This window comes from Eulemur rufifrons, chromosome 27 (assembly GCF_041146395.1).
Source record: "Eulemur rufifrons isolate Redbay chromosome 27, OSU_ERuf_1, whole genome shotgun sequence".
Lineage (NCBI taxonomy): Eukaryota > Metazoa > Chordata > Mammalia > Primates > Lemuridae > Eulemur > Eulemur rufifrons.
In genome coordinates this window covers 4,780,620-4,787,406 of record NC_091009.1, presented here as the reverse complement: position 1 = coordinate 4,787,406, position 6,787 = coordinate 4,780,620, and the positions used below count along the sequence as shown (strand labels likewise).

Below are 6,787 nucleotides of genomic sequence, written 5' to 3'. Positions count from 1 at the left end.
CTATAAAATAAAATGTGTAGACTCCCAATGTCATCTAACATCGTCCACCCTTATGTACGCATTTATTCACATCCTTCCTATGTACAAATATGTTCAAATCATTTGCAGAACCCTAAAAGTCTCATTCAACCATGGAATCAGGCTCAGCATTTAGGAGTTTTTATTCAATAAAAAAGTTAGATGTAGACCCTCTTGATCCACAGAGCTACAAACAAATAAAAAGAAGCAATCTGTACTCTTACACAGCCAGCATTCAAAAGGGAAGACAGAGTTCAATTGGAAAAGGAGAATAATTAGAGATCTGTAGAACTCAATAATCAATAAAAATTCTGAAATCCCACTTAACCAATGCTTACTGGTCACTGCAGTAATTTTATGCAATTGGTGAACTTGTTTATTATTTATAAACTAAACAGAGAAATGATTCCTTGGGAGTTAATCTGGAGGAAAAATATAAAAGAGACAAAATAATACCTCAAAATAAATAAAAACAAAGTTTTTAAAAATAAATTTAAATAAATATTCTAAATATCACAAATAATTAGCACACTGATTGCATCTAGCATATTTATTAATCAATAGTAAGCCTATTAATACAGAAATGTAGTTGATATTAAACACATTGGGTTATTTCTTCCTAAAACGTATTATAGAGAGCCACAGAATTAAATACATCTTCATTCATACTTGCCACAAATATATAAAATAACTAGGAGAGATCTAAAGAAAAAACTTGTGAACAAATAAAGTGGTTTATTATGTGAAAAACATTACAAGAACTTTTCTTAGAGATATTAGACTTTAAGTAATGAAAACATATTAGGATATAGGATATATATCTTATTTCTTGTCAAAATAACTTGTACATTTAATGAAAATTGTAAAACAAAATCTTCATTTCAATGTAAGTACATTATTTTAAATGTAATTAAAAAGTGATGAGAATTTTAAAAAATTTAATGAAGTAAAGAAAGTGAGTGGGCAATTCTAGCCAAATGTTAAAACATTTATTTAAAATAGTAATTTACTCCAGCATCCATTAATGAGGAATTAAGTAACTCAGGGCCATGTTTCTGCTTAAGACAAGAAGAAAAATTAAATAAAATATTTTAACAAAAAAATCTTAATTGGGGGCAACAGAGACAGAAGTATTTCTGAGACAGAATCCAGAGGAGGAAGGAGTCTCAGAGAGGTGAGTCCAGAACTGAGGACTGATTTTGCTATGGGACTTTGCCAATTTGGGGGTAGGTGATTGAGTGTCTGATGGTTTGAACTTTGCTTTTAATCCCCTCCCTGCTCAGTGAGAAAAGTGGCACTGGAACTCAGAGCCTGCTGAATGGTGGGGATAGGGCATAGGTGGCAGGGGCTGGTGAGAACTTGATTTGGAGTTCAAGTGTGAAGGACTTCACCCTAGCGAGAGAAGTAAAGAAGCTCACCTAGTGACTGCAGTCCATTTTCAAATCTGACAAAACTTGACACGCAATAAAGGTAATTGGACATAGCAGAAAAAAAGTAGACAGTACAAATGCTGCTGATAGGGAAAAAAAAAAAACCAAATACAAGAGAAGGAGACCATCAGAGACTATTAGAGTTATAAACACAGAGCTTAAAATACATGGTATGACTTTGAGAACTAAAATCTACACAAGAGATCTCACCCAAGATTTTGGTTCATTCAGTGGTGATGAGACAACTTACAAGAAACTTGGAACTAAAATGATTGTCATCTTCAGTTCATATCATAGAGCAAAATAAATTCTAGGTAATTTAAATATTTAAATATTATATAAAATTGGACTAGAATATAGTATAGCAGAATATAATTCCAATTTAGATAATATTCTATTTTTTTAAAGCCAGTGAACTTAATCATGAAATAAATTAATTCTATAGAGGAAGTTATGCCTTGTCCATTGTTTTTGCCCAACTGATTGTGGAATACTGCATTAGAAAGTAATTCAGTCAGATGGATATGTGTTTATTCCTTTAAAAAATAGCTATTGTGAACTTCTTTGTGTCAGACACTGTGGCAGCTATTCTGCATATCTCAGTATGCAAAGAAGATAAACCCTTAGGAAATTATAGGGGAATTTCTGGATGACTTAGAAACATTCATAAAATTTAAGGCATAACCATGGTCAAATACACTAGAAGATGTGTGATAATAGAATGCACTCAAAAAAGTTGACTATTTTTTTCCTTCTGAATACCAGGAAGTAAGCATAGCTATTGCTTATAGAATGAGTGTAAAAATAAGTTTTTCTTTTTGCTACCAACATAATGCTCATTTCTGTTATCTAATGGGGAGGAGCAGTAGTGTGGAACATCCAGAATGCCTGATAATCATAAAGTCAGAAATGCTTGCAAACAATTTATATGCTATATGTTTTAGTGGCTTCACCTTCCTGGTAATATTTTGCTTCAGTGCACATTAAAATTAGTTTGCATTCCCTGTGTACACACTATCTAGACGATAAGGAAACATGTCCAGGAAATATGCAGTACGGTTAGCAGTAGCTCTTTCAATAGATAATACACAGAGCAACCAATCTGTATTTGCAAGGATATAAGAGTATAATTTCTATTTTTATGATCTGTATTTCATCTTTCCTTAATCATATTTAGGAGAACCTATAGCAACTTACATCTGGAAGCATATTGCAAAATTTTATATTTATTGCTCAAACAGAAACAAAGCTATCTAAAAAATTATACCAGTCACTAGGGATGAACAGAATACAGAATAAGGTAATTGATTTTTTGTCTAAGTATTCTGGTAGCTCATAAAGAAAAAAGGAATTTTAGTTAAATTCTGATTAATATAATGCACTGCTTTAATTTCTGAATCAGAAATATTGACTTTATAAAATTTTAAAATTCTAGTGTTACAGCTGTTTTAGAATTTGTCTAGCAGCTTTTCCGGTCCTCACCAGAAGACTCAAATTAAAAAAGTAATAAAATAATAAAATAAAATTTCAAAATTCTACATGGTTACAGAAAAAATACAAAAATTAATGGTAGCATCACTAACCATTATTATACTTGAAGAAAGTATAGTAAGGTATATACTTCCTTCAAGTCTTAACTGTTTGCTTTTATGACAAAAAATTGATCTTTTTGAATATCAGGTTTTATAATCTATTTTCAGCTTTTATTTTCTTAAATATCCTATTCTTTGCATGATTTTAATGTTATCATATTATTCACTAATATATTTAATTTTTTCTAAAATTAAGACCCTATCATTGAATACTACAATTTCCTGAAAAATTTTTTTAGGAAAAGGAAATTTTATGTGGTGGCTACAAGTTCAGGCTTTAAAAGCAGAAAACCTGTGTTTAAATTCCATTTCTATATTTTATTTGCTGTTATTCATTAATTATTTGTTTTCCAGTCTTAGTTTTTCTAGGTAATTATTACAAAGTTAATAATATTGTCTCCTCTATTATCTTGGGATTGTTTTTATTGGATCATTTGTATTTAGCTTTATTTATTTTTCTCATTGTGAATTGGGGAGAATTTTTAGAATAATGTTACTAGAAATGATATAGTGCTAAGTTATATGAGAAAAACTTGTCTGTTTCTATGTTTTTGTTTTATTTTGTTTTTGTTTTGTTTTTTTTGTTTTTGTTTTTTTGGTTTTTTGGTTTTTTTTTGAGACAGAGTCTTGCTCTGTGCTCTGTTGCCCAGGCTAGAGTGCCACGGCAGCCTTGCTCACAGCAACCTCAAACTCCTGGGCTCAAGCGATCCTCCTGCCTCAGCCTCCCGAGTAGCTTGGGACTACAGGCATGTGCCACCATCTCCAGCTAATTTTTTCTTTATATATTTTTAGTTGTCCATATAATTTCTTTCTATTTTTTTAGTAGAGACAAGGTCTCGCTTTTGCTCAGGCTGGTCTCGAACTCCTGAGCTGAAACGATCCACCCGCCTCGGCCTCCCAGAGTGCTAGGATTACAGGTGTGAGCCACTGCGCCCGGCCTGTTTCTATGTTCTGATATTGCTTGTTGTTTTGAAATAGGTAGCATCAGTCTCTAAAAAATGGATCATTCTTTTCCTAGTTTACTTGAATATCTTCTTTTAATTAAAATATATTTTAAATATTATAAAACATGTAATCAATTGACATTATCAAATAGTTTTGCCTTTTGATATACTCCTTTTGCAAACTTATTCATTCAATAAATATTTATTGTGAACTTACGGATTAAGGTGATATTTTATGTGATAAGAATATAATACTGAGAAAAACAGATGAAAATCCTTGCCTTCATCTTGCTTCTATTCTAGGCAGAGACGATAACAATAAATAAGTCAGATGTATAGTAGGGCATATGGTAACAAATAATGTAGAGAAAAATAAAAAAGAGAAAAAGAATTGCAAGTGTCAGTTCATTGTTTTCAATAGGATTGACAGGATAGGACTGAGAAGGAAACCTTTGCAAAACAGCCTAAAAGAAGTGATAGAGTGAGCCATACATTTCCCTGGTTTCTTCTGAGAACAACAGAGAAGCCAAAGAGTTAAAAGAAAGGAGTGAAAAATGAGGTCAAAATAAAATAAAACCTAATTAAAATGGGGGTGAGGGGACAGACCCAGTATGGTCCAAGAGGGAACTGTATGGACCCAAAGCCGGCCATTGACAGGGTTCTGACTGGAAGAAGACTTTATTTGAATTATAATTTTAAAAGATTACTGTGGAAGAGGTGGTGGGGAGGCAAAAACAGACGCCGGGAAACCGTTAGCAACTGGCTTCAGTGAGAGCAAGTGGAGACTTGGCCAAGGTGGTAGAGGCGGAGGTGCTGAGAAGTGGTTACATTAGAAATATATATTGTAACTTAAACAGAATTTCAGCAAATCGTATGTGATATGGCAAAATAACATAAAATAAATAGTTAAGAAAGTAAAATTCCAAAGTTTTTAGCATGAGCAACTAGATAGGATACAGTTTACATTTACTACGATGGGAAATAAAGAGCAAGGAAAGAACAAGTTTGGCAGTTGTGGGGGTCAGGAGTTCAGTTCTGGACAGGTTAAGTTTGAGAAATTCTAATCTAAGAGAAGATGTGTCTCAGGCAGCCGGATACTTAACTTGAAGGAGAGATCTAAGCAGGAGATATAAATATGAAAGTTATTACCATACAGACAGTATTTAAATTTGAAGATATCATCGTGGGTTTGAAGGCAGTTGGAAAGAGGTACGAACGTTTGAAGTTTAATAGAGTTACTGAAATGAGCAGAAGAGATCAAGAAGGAGAGATTAATGGAGGGAAAAGTGTTCTCTGGGAGGCAAGTATAGGCAATGTTTCAAGGAGCAGAGATGAATCATTTATGTCATCTGCAGCTGATAGGACAAGCAAAATTAGGGCTGAGCAATACCATTGGATTTAGCAGTATAGAAGTTGTGTGTGACCTTTTTTTTTTAACATAGTGGAGCTGAAAGTCTAATTAGAAAGGATTGAAGAGAGAACGGAGGAAAGTAATGAGAGGCAAAAAGGACAAATGACAGTGACCAGGAGTTGTGGTGTTCGTGGGCGCAGAGCAATGCAGCGGTACCTGGAAGATGGGTGTGGGGTAAAAAGAGCATTTTTAAGACATGAGAAATTATATCATATTTGATGCTGTTGAGCATGATCTTTGTGACTCATTCCTACTAGAGAGAAAAACTTACTGAGACAGAACAGAGACAGCAGAATTTCTGGAGCGCCGTTCCTGAGCGAGTGGGAGCGATGGCAGGTGGAGCACAAGCAACAGGTTCTGCCTTTGGTAAAAACACAAACAGTCATCCCCGTTATCGGAGGCTGGGAGTCAGGTAGCAGCCCAGATTAGCGTTGCCAAAGTCCTGTGATAAGAGGCCAAATGTGTACTGCAGCAAATGCTGGGTAAAAGCAAGTTGCCTCTGTAAAACTTGCTAATTAGCAAAAGAAAAAAACAGAATAGGTTCTACTAATAGGTATAGGAACTCACTGAATCCACTCAGTTATACCCATTTCAATTTTCTAAGTCCCGATATTTGCCGGTAAACACCCTAAATATATATACAAATTATGAAGAGGTTGTGAATTCAAAGTGTATTATTTTAAATTCTGAAAATCAAAATATGGTTGGATGACACCAACCATTTGGTTAAAAAAAGGTAACAAAATGTCTCCTAATACTTATAGAATCCCTCTAGTTTTCCAAACATGTTTTGAACTAAAAACTGAGAAGTGTGAGCTTGTTATTTTCTTTCTGTAAGTTCTCTTTTGTAATGAGAACTATCAGCCAACCCACAAGTTCTTATAATCATTTCCACAATATTATGTTGCAGAAGCTATTACTCCTCCAAATTTTTGCCTTCAATAGATGCTTTATTCCAGGAAAACAGAGCCAATAATTTAATGAGTTCTTTTTTCCATAACATGTAATAAATTATCAATATTCATTCCTGACTGATGATACTGTTGCTACCTTCAAATCTGAATAGGTCAGATATTCTTCTCAGATTGCACTTTATGTTCTTGCAAGGACCACTTGAGGTACAAATATCAGTCAGGAGTCTAACAAGAAAACATCACTGTAGACATTTCTGTCTGGAAGGTATTTAATACAGAGAAATAGAGGCATCCAAAACTGCTAGAAGGGCTACTGCCATTCAAGAAATCTGTAAGAGTAGAAACCACAGGATATTTTCCCCAACAATCTCCCTGAACAAGATGATTCACAAGAGAACTCAGAGAAGTCTTGGCAAAAGTTTATGCCTGTCAATTTCTAAAACGAGGGATCTAGTTGCTGTCGCTAATGATGAATCCT

At 33.8% G+C, this 6,787-nt stretch overlaps 1 non-coding gene across 1 annotated transcript; it reads left to right on the top strand.

The window, feature by feature from the left end:
- The first annotated feature begins 2,880 nt into the window (after positions 1-2,880).
- LOC138375885 (U7 small nuclear RNA) lies at positions 2,881-2,942 on the top strand. The gene has a single exon (XR_011231587.1). It is a non-coding gene; the product is annotated as a U7 small nuclear RNA (small nuclear RNA).
- Positions 2,943-6,787: the final 3,845 nt, after the last annotated feature.